Raw genomic sequence first — 16743 nt, 5'->3', positions numbered from 1 at the left:
TTGTCACAGACTGACTGGTATTTCATTCAGTTTGGAGACATTTTTCTATTAGCTCTATTAGTCATTAGTCAATGCCATTTAATGGATTATTTGAGATGTACATCACCTCTTTCTGTCTTCTTCAAAGGCACCACAAGCTTTGGCTGTTCTTCTGTTCTTCTCTGCCTATGCTTCTCAAGTCCCACAGAAGAGAAGTATTTTTCCTCTTAGGACTATTTGGTCATTACTGGGCAGTCTCTCTCTCTCTTTCTCTCACTCTCTGAACCCCTATCTCCTCTTTATTTAGGTCTTTTCTTTCTCCCTTGCTTCCATTGCTTCCTACTTGTTTTCATTTATGTTGACAACTCTCCTTACTTTTTTTCTCCTCAGTATTCTTCTTGAAATTATTTGTTGGATTTCTGCTGCCATCATTACTCACTCTCGTGGTATTTTCTTATTGGGGCTTTTTATGACAGGCTAGTGAGAGGTTCTCTACATGCTGCTACTCAAAATACAGTTTTCAATGTCCCTGGCTTAGCCTGGTGGGTTTGTCTATGGATTTTTTTTTTTTTTTTTTTTTGGCCTGGTTAGGCAAACATGTCTAATGGCAATTGTTTTGAAGTAATGTAAAAAAAACATAAAACAGTAAAACTATTATATGACCTTATAGCTATGGAAGTACTACTGTCAGGGGAAGTGGGTCCCATAACATTCTTTCTTCTATTAAAAGTTTATGCACTATTTTAATAATTTTCCAAAATGGTAGCATTAAACGGAACCCAAAGATGATGCTGTTACTGCAAGGTGCTAGTTTCCATTTGCAAGCTGTTTTTTCTTTACTTAAAGTTGCACTTCTGTAGAGAGATCAAGAGGAAGCTGTCTGTGTTCACAGAAGAACTAGATGAGATCCTTTTGACATGTGCAGTTTGCTCCACACTTGGTAATAGTCTGATGGTATTTAGCACTGGGCTCATCAAGATTTGGGGAATGAAGAAAGGAGGAAAACTATCCGGGGTGGTGTTCATTGCTTGGCTTTAGTTCAGTGATTTTGCCCACTATGGTCACAAGTTAAGATATTTGAACGAGCTCTGCAAGTAGTTTAAATTGAAAGCTGTGGACATCTATCCACCATAGAATAGTGCAAATATATATTGAAAGTTCTTAAATTCCTCATAATGGTTATCTGATTTCAGGGTTATTTCTTTTGCTGTCACATGCAGATTCTTACATTGATCACTTCAAGTCTGGTTTTCAGAATGATGGCATTTGAGTTCTTTGGTATTTACTCTCTCTGAGAAGAGTGCATGGTGCTCAAAATAACACCAAATATCTATTAAATTAGCAACTTGCATGTTTATGAAATCAGATGGAAAAACAATTTGTACATCCGAGCACTTGGTTGATGTACAAAGAGATTACCATGGTCTTCTGAGAAGGTTAAACTGTCATCTAGTTAAATATGTACTGAAAGTAATGCTGCTAAAACTGCTGCCACTTGTGATTGATACTGATGATGGATGGTAGGTATAAATCTTTGTGTGTGCATGTGTGTGTGCAGATGCACACAAATTGCCCATTTTCCAGACATTTCAAGGTTCCTTCCTTAGATTATGATATAATCTGAGTTTCTTGTTGCATTAGACATCTTTTCTGATTAAGGAGAAAGTATTCGCCATGCTGAAATAGCACTAAAACTGATTCTACAATGTAGGCTGTAGTGATTTATTGCCCACTTATTACATGAATAACAGCATTATATTTTGGACAATGGGGGGTCACCCCTATGAGGATTGCTTTTCTATGACAAACAGCTCATGGCTCCTGCATGATAATGGTGGAGGCACAGTGTTATTTTTTTTTCAAGTGCCCATTAATATGATAGATAAAGTCCTTGAAGTGAATAATAAGGTTTAAGTCATTATTAAAGGAGGTCTAGTCCTATCATATTTATTTCTATAATATCACTGGATCCTGGCTAGGCCCACCAATGGGAGAGGGAAGGAGGGGCAAAGAGGATAAGTATCCCAAGGTTTTGTGATTCTACAGGGGCTGGAGCTCCCAGTTGCTGCCACCACTACCATAGCAACAGCAGTGGCGAGAGACCCAGGCCTTTTAGAGTCGCTGTTGGAGCGCCAGTTGACCTGCTGAAGAGTTGCGTGCTCTGGCTGGCTCTGAGAGCCAGCATGGAGGGGGGAAAAGGGGAGAGACCATGCCGCCTAGGGTGGGATGAGGGCTGGCTGCCTCAGCCCCACCCTTTAGGCACAAGGCCACACCCCTTTGGGATAAGGGTGCTCTCTTCCCCCCACTTTGCCCAAAGGTCTGTCAGTCCAGTTAGTTCCCCTGATCGTGGTTCTAGCACACACACACACACAGTGTCAAAAGTCCTGGCTGATTTAAACAAAAGGGAGAATGAAGAAAAACAGTATTAAAAAAAAGGCCAAAAATGTGTGTATCCTTTTAGTAAACAATATCAATCTAAGTTTTCCCAGCTTTACACGGGCAGTTTCCTTAACCAATACATTTATGCCATGACTATTTATCAAATCTGGGAGTTTAGATGATGGGCTTGAGCACTCTCTCAGGCTCACAATAAAAATAGCCTGTTGGCTGTTTTCTTGAGTGAGCGCTTGAAAATGGGCAGAATAAATGGGTTCTTCTGACATTGCCTCTCAGAGCTTGTTTGTGTTTTAAGGCTGGTAGAGTGCTCCCACTGCAATCTCTGACTGATCTTTTGGAAAGCACCCTTTTGTAATACGGCAGTCAGAGCAGGTTTGGGAGTTTTGAAGAAATGTACATCATTTCTACTATCACCTACTCAAAGACTAAGGAGAGAGTCTTCTAATGGGTATGAAAGTGGTTGGGGCTGAAAGCAGAGAGGTCTGTTTCAGATAAACTACATTTATTAAATGACAGAGGGAGAGAGCCTTAAACAACAATGATATAGGTAGCTGCTGTCATGAGCACTATTTAAAGGGAATAAAAAACTGCTTCTTGGAAAGAATTACGGTATTGAAAAATGAAATGTTGAATCATTGTAAGCAAGCATGTGGTATTGGTTCTAAAGGGCACTGTGAAACAATATGTCTGGGACAATCAGGAAAATTAAAATTGCTAGAGGAGCTGTTATTTCAGATATTGCATCAATCATCCCATGTCTCAGGACTGTAGACAACTCATGGGATAGTTAAGTGAATTTAGTGCTCATGAAAGATGCTAGATTGACAGTCCTGGAAGTGAGGTTCTCTGTTTACCCCCAGGATAGGTACAGCAGATGCAGAAAAATATAAGTTTTTTCTGTGCGTACTAGTACCTGATCAGAATGGATACACTTTTAGGGCTAAGGAAAGTGCAGTCTCTGTGTATCTTTTAAAATGAGCCTCTGATTTGGTGGCTTATGTGGTTGGCTCCAGTAATGAGTTTGCTTGTATAGATATGTGGGCAGAATTGGCATCGTGGCTGATTGCAGGGATCGGTTCCTGGAGGTTTATGATGTAGCTTTGTAGCATGGTTATTAGAATCATAGAATCATAGAATAATAGGACTGGAAGGGACCTCGAGAGGTCATCGAGTCCAGCCCCCCGACCTCAAGGCAGGACCAAGCTCCGTCTACACCATCCCTGACAGATGTCTATCTAACCTGTTCTTAAATATCTCCAGAGAGGGAGATTCCACCACCTCCCTTGGCAATTTATTCCAATATTTGACCACCCTGACAGTTAGGAATTTTTTCCTAATGTCCAATCTAAACCTCCCCTGCTGCACTTTAAGCCCATTACTCCTTGTCCTATCCTTAGAAACCAAGAGGAACAAATTTTCTCCTTCCTCCTTGTGACACCCTTTTAGATATTTGAAAACCGCTATCATGTCCCCCCTTAATCTTCTTTTTTTTCCAAACTAAACAAGCCCAGTTCATGAAGCCTGGCTTCATAGGTCATGTTTTCTAGACCTTTAATCATTCTTGTTGCTCTTCTCTGTATCCTTTCCAATTTCTCCACATCTTTCTTGAAATGTGGTGCCCAGAATTGGACACAGTACTCCAGCTGAGGCCTAACTAGTGCAGAGTGGAGCGGCAGAATGACTTCACGAGTTTTGCTTACAACACACCTGTTGATACAACCTAGAATCATATTTGCTTTTTTTTGCAACAGCATCACACTGTTGACTCATATTCAACTTGTGGTCCACTATGACCCCTAGATCCCTTTCCGCCATGCTCCTTCCTAGACAGTCGCTTCCCATCTTGTATGTATGGAACTGATTGTTCCTTCCTAAGTGGAGCACTTTGCATTTCTCTTTATTAAACTTCATCCTGTTTACCTCTGACCATTTCTCTAACTTGCTAAGGTCATTTTGAATTATGTCCCTATCCTCCGAAGAAGTTGCAACCCCACCCAGTATGGTATCATCTGCAAACTTAATAAGCGTACTCTCTATCCCAATATCTACATCATTGATGAAGATATTGAACAGTACGGGTTCCAAAACAGACCCTTGAGGAACTCAACTTGTTATCCCTTTCCAGCAGGATTTAGCACCGTTAACAACAACTCTCTGACTATGGTTATCCAGCTAATTATGCACCCACCTTATCGTGGCCCTATCTAAGTTACATTTGCCTAGTTTATCAATAAGAATATCATGCGAGACCGTATCAAATGCCTTACTAAAGTCTAGGTATATGACATCCACCGCTTCTCCCTTATCCACAAGGCTCGTTATCCTATCAAAGAAAGCTATCAGATTAGTTTGGCATGACTTGTTCTTCACAAACCCATGCTGGCTAATCCCTATCACTTTATTACCTTCCAAGTGTTTGCATATGATTTCCTTAATTACCTGCTCCATTATCTTCCCTGGGACAGACGTTAAACTGACTGGTCTGTAGTTTCCTGGGTTGTTCTTATTCCCCTTTTTATAAATGGGCACAATATTTGCCCTTTTCCAGTCTTCTGGAATCTCCCCTGTCTGCCATGATTTTTCAAAGATCATAGCTAAAGGCTCAGATACCTCCTCTATCAGCTCCTTGAGTATTCTGGGATGCATTTCATCAGGACCTGGTGACTTGCTGACATCTAACTTTCCTAAGTGATTTTTAACTTGTTCTTTGTGTATCCTATCTTCTAAACTTACGTATTAGAAAGAAAACGTTTCAGGTTGGGGGATTGTCTGTAAGTGAGGACTCGGCTTTCCCTTGATATATTTTTTACCCACTGCCTTTTCTTGTTCCCCACCTCCCAATTTTCCCTTCTTCCATCCCGCCTCCCATCTCCCCTATTTATTTTGGTCTTAGACATCTAGCACTCCGGTCATCTGAAGAAGTGGGTTGTGCCCATGAAAGCTCATGAGACCATCTATATGTTTTGTTAGTCTATAAAGTGCTACCAGACTACTTGCTATTAGACTATATGTTGTACAGATAAATAAAACCGAGAGAGAGAGATTAAGTGATTTGTTGCAGGTCATATAGTCAGTGTGGAAACTGAGAATAGAACCTTGAGTCTCCTGAATCAAACACATTAAAAATGGATAAAACAAGTTCACCTCTCTCTAGCCTCTACCAATCGGTGCTAAATTTGGTTTGGTGACCTTGATAAGAAATGTTCCATAGCGTACTATTCATCTGCTAAACCAGCTAGTCCCACTGCTCATTTTAATTTAATATTATTTGCACTACTAGTAGTGTGAATGCTTGTTATAGTTAAGAAGAGTCACTAACCTTTGTGATTCAGCATGGTGAATTCACTCACTATTTCCATCTTGTTAACAATGAGGTAAATGCAATGTCTGTATTCCCAAACGTCCACGTTCCAGTAATTTAAATATTTTCAGAGTTAACTAGGGCAAAAAGTATTAGTAATCTAGGAAGCCCTTGTGAGAATGAAAGAGAATTTAGAGGCAGCAAGTAGTTTGATTAGAATCTGCATCAAAATGAACATGAAAGAGCTTTCTTGGGAGTGAAAGGCAAGCAAGTCAGAATAGAACCAAAGCAATCTTGAATGCAAAAATCCTACTCAGTGCTGCAAAGTTGAAAGAGGAATCTCTTCTTTGGCTGAAGCAATGGTTGTCATAATGATAAATATTAAAAGAAATAATTCTTTCAAGCTTCAGAACATGAGAGAGGTTGTAGGCAATCTACTTGAAGAAGGTATGCAGCACAAAGAAATGGAGGGTTAAAGAGGTAAACCACAGATTTAGTGAAATTTCATAATAATCCCTCTGGGCAAGTTTACACAGCAGGGCAAAAGCCAAAATAAGCTACGGAAGTTGAGGAATGTCAGTTGTATAGCTTACGTCGAAATACTGTATTTCAGCTTTTTGGTGCTATCTACACAGCAGGAAGTCCAAGGCAGAGCACTCTTCCTCTGACTTTCCTTACTCCTCATAAAATGAGGCTTACAGGAGTCGGAGTAAGAAGTCCTCCAGCTCAACATTATTTTGGCATTATGTAGAAATAACTGCTTGCTGCATAAACACGGACTATGTTATTTCAGAATAACGTCAGTTATTCCGAAGTAACACTGCTGTGTAGACGTAGTCTCTGTGATTGGCTGTGGTCAAAGAAGACTTCTTAGGATTATTCCCTGGTGTGCTGATTATGCCTCTGACACTCACTGCCTTGCTTCTCAGCACCCTGTCCTTCTGGGCCAGATTCTCTGGTCTCCCCTAGACAAGACACAGAGTTGGGGTTAACACCCCCCTGGAATGCAATGCAGACACTGAACCACTTCAGCTCTGGGAGGATGCAATTCTAGGGCACAACATCCAGGAAACCAACCTTCAAAAGGGATCACCCCCCCCCCCCCCCGTTTCCCCGCAAAAAATCCATGTTTCTCTGAGTAAAAGTTTTCATGAGGATGTTCACCCTCTGATTCAGTGAAAGAGAGAGCTGCACACTGGTCACCCCCCCCCTCCCAACATGCACAGTTATTTACACTGGGCCTGATAGTAAAGAAAGGCACTTTTTATTAAGAACAAACAGCAGTATTTAAGTGGTTGCAAGTGAAAACAGAGATCAAAATAAATTACTTAGCTAAAAGTTCTTCTGAGGCTTTAGGAAGGAGTAGGTTTAATGGAAATATACCCCCCTTCCTCTTTTGTGGCATTCCTTACCTCCTCTGCTCTATGAACACATTCACATGCACTCACAGGCTCTCAGGGGTTTCTACCTTCCCGTGTCAAAGAGATGGCATTAGCTTTGTTAGGTGTTACCAGTTCAGTACCTGACACTAGTGTGGTTTGAATCTGTGGAGTTCCCATAGATCTCCCAGGTTAGGCTTCCAAAAGGCTAACAGCAAAGTCATCCCGCCCTTTCCCTCCCCCCCCCCCCCCCCCCCCCCCCCCCGCCCCGTGGGAGTCTAGAATGACAGGTGGACAGCTTGGGTGAACAGCTCCAGCCCCAGCATTCCTCTCCCAGCCCCACCTACCAGAAATGTGGAAATAGTCTTCCTCCCCCTCCTCTGGATCATCTGCCACCTGTCCAGCTGTAGGCACATAGCTCCCAACTATGACAGACCCTTCCTGGGAAAGCCCTGCAGTCTTTTCTATTTTTCCATTGGGTAAACTCATCCATAAGGCCTCTGGATTCCTTAGCTCCCACAGCAGTTTCTTAGATTCCAGCTTCTGTCTTAAGGTTTTGCTCCAAGACACATACCTCTGTGCTTCCTGTGGTCAGACCTACCCCCTGCTGTTCCCATGCCCCTCCTGGACAAATTCGCTGGTGCTAGACAATAACAGAGAGTCAGGGCTGCCTTTCTCCGCCCCTCCTCCTTGTTGCAATTTGCCTACTCCTGCTGGAGATGAATCCGAGAGACACTTTCTTGTCCTCTCCGCAGCCCCTGTGGCATTTCCCTCCCCCGCTGGGATTCCAGCACAAGATTCCTTCTTGCTGCTAACAGTCCCTGGGATGGACTCCATCACCTTGAAAAAGTCATTTGCCAAAGTAAATAATGCAAAATTCTCTGGCAGAGAAGCAACCGTCAACTCAGCTTGTTTATGCTCTGGCTACCTGTACTCCGGGCAAAGGTGCAAGGATCTTATGGCCACCAACCAATTCTAATTCAGCCAAGTCCCCAAAGAGGATATCTTTCCCCAAAGAGATGAGTTGTACTGGAGTGAAATTTGGCCTCTTCAGTCTATTGACCAAATAAATCAAATGGTCCTATTATCTATTATTATCAGACTAGCCATGCTGGATCAGATCAAGGGTCCATCTAGCCCAGTATCCTTTTTTCCTTCTGTGGCCAATGCCAGATGCTTCAGAGGAAATGAACAGAACAGGGCAATTACTGAGTGATCCAATACCTGTCATCCACTCCCAGCATATGTATGCATTGCTTTTATTTGACCGGGATGCAACTGTGATGGGTCTAGCACAAACGGCGAACCAAATGCCTCCCTGCCACAAAGAGCTTACAGTTTAAGTCGACAGTATTGTCTTGCTTAAAAACCCTGTTCACTAGGTAGCTTGATTCCTCTTGTGTGAACACTTATGGCAGCATGAAGATAATGCTCATTAGTAGATGAGAAGGATATAAAGGCAGAGTCGTACTATCAGGTACCGATGGACTCTGGCACAGCTATCAGAAAGTATCCTCAACTCCTTAGTTAGTGAGGCACTTGACACTTCCTAGATTCAGGCTGGAAGCCAGGCCTGCTGACAAGAGAGGGGTGCAAAAGGAACAACTGCCTTGGGGTCTGACTATTCACAACTGACCCAGCGGTTCCACCATCACTGCTACTGAGGCAGCAGCAGCAGCCAGAGTCTGGGGCTTTTTAAATGGCCACTGCAGTGCTCTGAGGGAGGCGAGGAGGGGAGGGTACAGCACAGCACTGAGGGGTAGCTGCTCCAGTCCCACCCCTTCTGCCTAAGGCCTTCTCCCTTCTTGGGAACATGGATGCCCCCTGACACGCACCTTGTCCAGGAGCCCAGCCATTCTATCAGTCCCACAGAGCCACAATTAAAAGTAGCCCTATCTTAACATGAAACAGGGAAATCAGGCTTCTGAGACTTGTAATGTTTTCTGTTACTCTACTTTAAATCAGCTTCACTAGCTTTTCAACAAGCTAAATAAGAATGAATGTTTTGTGCCTTGGATAATAAACCCTCACCGTATATGTCATCTTGACCAGTTATTAAAATAGTTGCCTTCTTCTATCAATTCTCCTGTTGTTAATTGTCTTGTACACCTTGATTATGCCTCTGGCAGTTTGTAACTGTGTCAATTAACATTTCGGAAACTCACCCCAGCTTCAGGAATGTGAATAAACATTAAACAGTTAAATGTTTGTTCTAGAAATATTAATAGTGTATTGACATTGTGTTTTCCAGGCCCTCCCCTGCCCAGCTCTGCCATAGGTGCATGTTACCAACCCCCTGCTCCTCCCCAAAAAAGTATTTAGACCATCAAATATAAATATGACGATTGCTAAATAAATGGTAAGGAAAGAGATTTACAGTGTTGGATTTTGATCTCACACCGGTATAAATCTGGAATATCTGCACTCAAATCCCTGGAGTTAGGCCATTGTAAAAGTAGGTTAAATCAGATCACTAGCTAAGAGTTGAAAAAAAAATCCAGAATATAATTAACAGTAAATCATATATAATAGTCCACACACCCAACCTGTGTCTCTGCAATGTCGGTGTTGTTTTTCTCCTAAGAAAAGAGTAGAAATGTCTAATATATTTAACACTTTTTTTCTAATGCTCCGTACTCCACTGAATTTGATTTTGCTTCACTGAGCATTTATCTGTAACACAGAATTTACTTAAGACTGATTCTATTAACTTTACTTGTGCTAAGTAGTACCTTACTCTAAAGTAAATCTGATTTTGGTACTCAACAGGAAGAATAAGCATGGCATGGTTGGATCCTCTGCTAAAAATAATAGCAACAATAGCAGTGTGTGGGTAAATGGCTTCACTTTGGTTTACAAGAGCAAAGTTTGGTCCCAGTACATTTCAGCTCATATGTTCTTAGGCGTCTCTAGTGCTGATGTCTTCATCATACTCTTTGATTAAAACAATGGAGCAGTGCATCAACCCATCGTTTAAAACACCATACAAAATGTCCTTTTTCAAACCTTGTAGTTTGTTCTCAGGTTCCTTTCTGAAGGCAATGTTACCCATTGTATCTGAAGGACGTTTTGCTTGAGAACTTGAGGATTGGATCCTTTAGATCATGTTTTTTTTTTTCCTTTTTCCTGAACAGATCATTGCATCTAGTTTTGCCAAGGTAAATTTTGTAAACAAACATCCTGTGTTTTTTATACTATTTGCTTTCAAGTAATTTTTCGTTGCCCTACTCTTCCTTTTGCCTGTGATAAAAGTATAAAATGACTTTATGTTCTAGAGTTATGTTTACCTCTTTCGCTAACAATGATCCAATTTTCTCTGACTAGGAGTAGCCGTATTGTTATCAAGGCTCCACGAGGCATGAGAAAGGTCATGAGAATAGGGCCCATGTTTTGCCTGCAATATCTAACTGCTCCCATATGCTGCAGTCTTGTTACTCCCTCCCCTTTTCATTTAATGTACAACTTCCTGTCACCCTTCAAATCTTTAAGAACTTATCTCTAAAGCCACATCGACCTTTCCATTTTCCTTCTATTTTATCTAGGAAAAGAATTGCTTTCTGCTGATTGCCTTTACTATAGCATTCTCACTATATTCCAAGCTTTCTCTATCTCTCTCCTTTTACCTTTTCTTGTTTCCACCCATAGAATGATGCACACTAGTTCTCCTAAGCTTACTGAAATCAAGTACAGTATAGTAAACATTCCCAATTTGAATCTCTTAATACAAGGCTTGATCATTGCAGCCCGTGAAGTATATTGCAAAACTACATTGATCTCAGTAATGCACAATCCAACTCATGGTGTTCAGATCATAAACTCCTCTACATCAGCTCTAAGATCTCATTTATTTCCTCTTTAATACATAGTACAAAATCTAAAACTCCATTTTATCTCCTCACTCATAGACACAGGAATTTATCTTTTGTGCTGTCCACTGACATCCTTAATGGCTTTACTCTAAGTAAAAGTTTGAGTTAAAAATCAGTCATGAGTAATACTGGCTTGTGATGTGAATGTGTGTGTGTGAGAGAGAGAGAGAAGGTGAGAGAGAGATCTATGTGTGTTCTAGAATGAAATTATCATTTCTGCCGTGACTTAGGAATACTACTGCAAATTCCTATACCTTGTCTTTGTCTCTTCTTCTGTCTCCTAATGCCACTTATTTAATTGTCTGTGTTTTTAAGTAAGCTCTTTGCACACACTCTTGTCCCTTCAACACAAATTGTACCCTGCAAGACTGACAATCCAATGATCTGATTGTTTTTACCTCTCTTTTTGGGGTATACCAAACACCACAAGATATAAGGATCAGAATTCTTGTCCTGTATCTTTTATCTTTACTTTCTCCCCCCCCCCCCATTGTCTCCTAATATGCTAGTGTAACCCACACACCTACTGTGATTCCCTGTACCATGTAGTATCACTTAGACCACCTACAGCAAGAGATAAGAACAAGGGAACTCTACAGCCTAAGCTAAGAGCCAGCTGACTTTATAACTCAAGCTGTAGAGGCTCCTACACTAAGCTCCAGAGGTCCCAGGCTCAAATCTGCCCAGTGGTGGTTATATTAGCACCTAAGAAGGGTCCCTTCTTAGATCTTTCTTCTGTATTTTTGGGCAGTTTCTGCTCTTGATGATAACTCCAGTGTAAATTTAAGTTAATTCCACTGAGGCCAATGGAGTCACCGTGGATTTACAGATTGTTCCTCTTCCCAGGAGGTGGGACTTTCCACTGTGATGTTTCCTGCACGTATTCAGGGTTGTGATAAAGCCAGTAATCCGTTCCTCAGTCCCACAGCCATGGGCAACAATAACTGCATCCAGTCCATGAGTTAGGCATTTATAAAAGCAGATCAAATCAGATTACTATCCTTCTAAGACTCCGAAGTAATCCAGAATATAATCCACACTACATCAAACACAATATTTCTCCCATCTCTCCGATTTCTCTGCAATTTTCCTAAAAAAAATGTAGAAGTTTCTAATCTATGCAAAGCTTTTTCTAATGCTCTATACTCAGCTGAATTTGATTTTGTCTCACTGACTATCTTATCTAGAACAAGCGAGTTCAATACAATGGTGGTGCTTTGCAGGGTTATCCCTTGGGGTGTGTCTACACAGCAAAGTTATTTCAGAATAGCAGCTGTTATTCCGAAATAACAATGTAAGCGTCTGCACAGCAATTCCATTATTTTGAAATAACGGATGGCTTATTCCGACTTCTATAAACCTCATTCTACAAAGAATGCCTATTCCAAAATAGCTATTTCAAAATAAGGCATGTGTAGACACTCCACTTCTGCTATTTCAAAACAGCCCCTTGCCAGAGCCATTCTAAGTTATTCCTTCTGGGGCTCTAAATTGAGATAGCACGCCTACATTAGGGAAGCCTTCCATGGACTAATTTTGAGGCTTCCCTACAGTGTAGATGTAGCCTTGGTGGGCTGCCACCACTATATTTACCTGCACCTCCACAGGTAAGAGCGATTAGCAGCCCTTGTTGGATACGGATTGCCGTTCTTGGCCAATGTGAGCTATGGGAAGCAGCATGGACCAGGATGCCACTTCTCACAGCTCCTGTTGGCTGGAAACATTTGTGGCCAAAGGAGCTGCAATCACCTGAACTTGTGGAGGCAAATGTTCTATAGTAAACTAACTAAAGGTTTATTAGCTAAGAAAAAAGAATGAGCGTTCTTAAAATGTTAAAGCAGGCAAAATATATGTACAGATGAATCAGCTGGAAATGCCAAATGGTGGCAGAGATGTAATAAGCTGCCAGTTTTCCAAAAGTCTTTCAGGATACCCAAATTGTCTGTGGGGATCTTGGCTTTGTAATTCGGCATACTTCCTTGTAAGAGACCAAACAGTCAGAAATAAAGGCTCTTTGAATCCACATTTACATTTCCTCATGGAAGACAAGTTGACAGTCTCTCTACCCATGTTCTCTGATGACATGGAGTGTGGAATCACATTGAGCCTGTGACCTCAGTTCATCATCACAAGGGCCATTTGCTTTGGAATTAAAACCTTGCTGACAAAGTTCCTCATTAGCATTCTCTAAGGCTTTTTTGATGTCTAAGTTATTTAGTTACAAGCAGATTTGCAATGTAAATGTTTGCTATTATATTATGACAGGAACAGGTAAGAGAAAACAATGCATCCCATTAGCTGTCTAAAGTGTAAATACCCAAAATAGGAATCGCTTTGATCTATATTAATACACAAGTGAATTGGCCTGAATACCCTTTAGCCTGAACTGGTCAGCCAGGGTCACAACATTAATGATGAAAATAAGGAAAAGTTTATTTAACGGTGTGTATAAGATCTGAGATGTCACAGGTCAAAGCAGTGGAAACAAATGGCAATACATAAAATAAAATTGCAATATGCAACCTACAGCATAGCCTTGATTAGCAAAATACCTCCTTGTGTTTAAAGATGCTGAGTTCACCCAAAGTCTTTGCAACATTTTCCAGACAGATTGGTTACAATCATAGAACCCTGTGGTTATAAGGTACTGTGAGGGTCAACTAGTTTACCTCCTTGTCAAGATGCAGATTGGTTCGGTGTAAACCATCCAAGACTTTCTGTCCACTCTCCTTTTGAAAACCTCCAGTGAAAGTATTCTACTCAGCTGCCTACTGTTCTCACAATTAGGAAGTTAATTTGTGTCACTGACAGTTTCTTTTCATTGCACCCTCAGATTTAACCCCCCCTCCAGTTCTATTATCTTTACTTATAGCTGTTAGGCTCCCTGCTTCTTTTTTTCTTGCATATCTTCTCATGTTAATTCAGTTGTTTCATTAGTATCAAGTTTAGCAATGCAAATAGACTTACATTGGTCCATTGTGGGTCTCACAACTAGAGAGAGTTGAGACTATGTAACACTTTAAAGACTAACAAGATGGTTTATTAGGTGATGAGCTTTTGTGGGCCAGACCCACTTCCTTAGATCAAATTATGGAAGAAAATTGGCATGACCATATATACCAAAGGGATATAATCAAAAAAAAGTGAACACATATAAAAAGGACAAATCAAATTTCAGAACAGAGGGGAGATGAGGGGAGAGGTTAATGTCTGTGAGCTAATGATATTAGAGGTGATAACTGGGGAAGCTATCTTTGTAATGGGTAAGGTAATTAGCATCTTTGTTGAGACCCAGGCGTAAAGTGTCAAATTTAAGCATGAATGACAGTTCAGAGTTTTCTCTTTCAAGTCTGGTAAGAGTGCGTGTCTACTACCACCTGTCTTGATAGAACCTGTTTATCTGTCAGAACTCCCACCCTTTAAGTATACAATTTTCATGCATAACACTTTAAATATCCATCCATACATACATCTAATAATGATCAGGATGATTGGTGCATTGTTGCCTGTTGGTTAGACCTCACATGTAGCCTTTTGGTGCCTTATTACATAGACAATAGACTTAGATAACCACTATAAACCCCCTATATATCCCTTATGCCATCTACTAAAGGCACCAATGGGTCCCTGGATCACACCTTTATTTTTTCTTTGTTTGCTTACTCATTCCTGTTTTACTTTCAGTGTGTATAGCTCCTGTATTGAGAACTGTGCCCTTTCCTCATCAGTCCATAGTATAAATCTTCTAGACAGCCTTTAAAATTGGGTTAAGCTGAGCCCACTTGAGCAGTAAGAAAAGAGGGAATGTCTGACTTCTGTACCAGAGAGTCCTGCAACAGAGGTTGAGCTTCATTATATACAATCCTGGAAGCAGAAATTCTGTGTTTTCCTTCAGGAATGTGATGCCTGGTTTAAAGGTAATCGTAATTATTCAGTGACATTCACTCTTTGGGCAGGAAGGGCACGTGGCATTGCTAAAGCTCCCAGCAGGGGTGGATATAGGGCAGGGTGAACGGGGCGGCTGCCCCGGGCCCCACGCTTCAAAAAGCCCCGCGCATGCGCCGTGGCACCGTTGCGCATGCGCCGTGGCACCGCTGTGCATGCGCATGACGTCACTGCGCATGCGCCGTGGCAAAAGGGGGGGCCCTGTGGACTTACGCTGCCCGGGGCCCCGCAAAACTGTCATCTGCCTCTGGCTCCCAGGGTGGGTGTGTCATGGTTAACATATCCTCTAATTTCATTACTCAATTATTTTCTTCCTTTCTTTGTTCAGAAAAAAAAAGTCAGGAAGGAGTGAATAAGTTATGGAGGGTCCAATCCTACAATAGAATTTCACGTGAATTAATTTTTTCCACTAAACATGCAACTTCAGGGAGACTAATAATGCAGGAATGTGGGTAGATTTCAATTAATTGTTTCGGTTGCTAAATAATTTCATTTGAATAAAGGACAAATTCAGAAATTTTGAAAGGGGATTGTTTGAGCATTTCTGAAAGGAAATGTTTTGACTTTTTTTTTCTGGGAAGATGTTTCAAAATTCCATTTCAAAAATTCATTTTTTATTTTAAAAACTATAAAATGCTAAAAATCTCAAAACACTGATTTTTGGGGCCAGTCATTTTAACTTCTTTTGTTTTTCTGGAAATATCATTTTTAATTTGGGTTTGAGTCAAGCTAAAGCATAGTATTATTACTCAGGGTGAGGAGAGAACTACCCCCTGCCCTCACCCCAAAATCAGTTCTTTCCAGAGCTCTATCAGGAGCTCAGTTTGAGGAAGAGGCTCCACAGAAATGCAGCATTGCAAATAAATGCAGCATCTGGGCCCAAGACTCTGTACTTTTGATTTATCATGGAGAATATGGAAAGCTGCAAATTATGATTTTTCTATAGATGACTCATGTTGACATTGCCCCATTTTCCTGGTAATCATCAGCCAATTTCCATTGGGTACTCCATCATATTAACATAAGGATTGTGAATGTGTTTTAAACAGGAATCAGAGTATCATATCTATAAAGACTTCTGGTCCCGTTTACCTTTTGACACACAGAAGCGTATTCTTAAGCCAGCGCTTCCATGCTGTTCAGATACTGTCTTCAAGAGCTAAAAATAATTGTGCAGTGTGTTACAAGTAACATGAAACAGGTGGTATTCTAGCTCTCTCCTGGCAATGGACTATTGTGAGTCAGAAGTTAGCAGTTTAATTTCTGGACAAAACTGTTTACCTTGAAGATGTCTGGGTATTTTTGTTTGTACTGTTTTTTTTCTTATTGTCAGAACTGATCATATAAATCTGCTTCACTGCATATGTGAGATGCATGCTAAACGTGATTTTATTATTTGCACAATGAGTCTCCAACATCCTGTCGTCTTCATTTTATTTTCATTCCTTTTTCCTTAGTGCTTTCTACAACTTACTGTAACTCACAAATCATATTGTCTCTGCTTATTACCCAAGCCTTGCTCCAGCTGGTGAAATGCAGTCTCTCCACTGCTATTTCAGGATTTTTTTCTTCATCATGTCCTGAGTTTACTCCATGCATTTTTATATACAGGTTTCAAGTATCTTTATAACCCCCTTATACAGCCTATTCCATTAAATTGTTTGCACAAAATTCACTCTATAAAGTAATATACCCAGTGGTTGCTAGGAAAAAAAGGATGAATTATATTTCTGTTCTGCTGCTACAGCCAGATATGATTTTCACTTTAATTTCTGTTCCAGCTTTCTCATATATAATTTTGAATTCCAAAGCCATCTCTGCACTAAAGCACTCCCATGATGTGTAGGATTTTTGACTAATGGGGTGTGGCTAG

At 40.9% G+C, this 16743-nt stretch overlaps 1 protein-coding gene across 7 annotated transcripts in view; it reads left to right on the top strand.

Moving 5' to 3' along the window:
- Positions 1–16743, top strand: part of LOC102454172 (contactin-4) — a 749532-nt gene that overhangs the window by 95971 nt on the left and 636818 nt on the right. The window lies entirely within an intron of this gene.

This window comes from Pelodiscus sinensis, chromosome 11 (genome assembly GCF_052426305.1).
Source record: "Pelodiscus sinensis isolate ZL-2025 chromosome 11, ASM5242630v1, whole genome shotgun sequence".
Taxonomy (NCBI): Eukaryota; Metazoa; Chordata; order Testudines; family Trionychidae; genus Pelodiscus; species Pelodiscus sinensis.
This window is presented reverse-complemented; position numbering and strand designations above follow the sequence as displayed.